The sequence below is a fragment of the Propithecus coquereli genome, unplaced genomic scaffold (assembly GCF_000956105.1).
Source record: "Propithecus coquereli isolate 6110/MARCELLA unplaced genomic scaffold, Pcoq_1.0 Scaffold8, whole genome shotgun sequence".
NCBI classification, from domain to species: domain Eukaryota; kingdom Metazoa; phylum Chordata; class Mammalia; order Primates; family Indriidae; genus Propithecus; species Propithecus coquereli.
In genome coordinates, this window is record NW_012154173.1 from 308 (window position 1) to 665 (window position 358).

Here is a 358-nt window from a genome sequence, read left to right on the forward strand (position 1 = left end):
AAATGTTATTATCTGTATTTTGAAAGGATTTTCCATATTCAAATAAAATATTCAGTTTTTTTTCTTTTTTTATGGCATCATTAAAAGTTAACTATAACTTACGTGAGATTTATTTTAATATATCATGAAAAAATTATCCATTTATTTCTGAGCCAATAAGATTTCCAATACTGTTTCCAATCTATTAAATAATCACATTTTCCCATTAACTTGAAATGCCAGCTGTAACATATACTAAGTAATGCCTAGTACAACGCATAGTACTAATATCTATATGTCACATTTCAATTTTGTTCTATTGATCTGTCCATTTTTTCATTATTTCCATGTGGTACTCATTAGTAATTCTTTATGATAT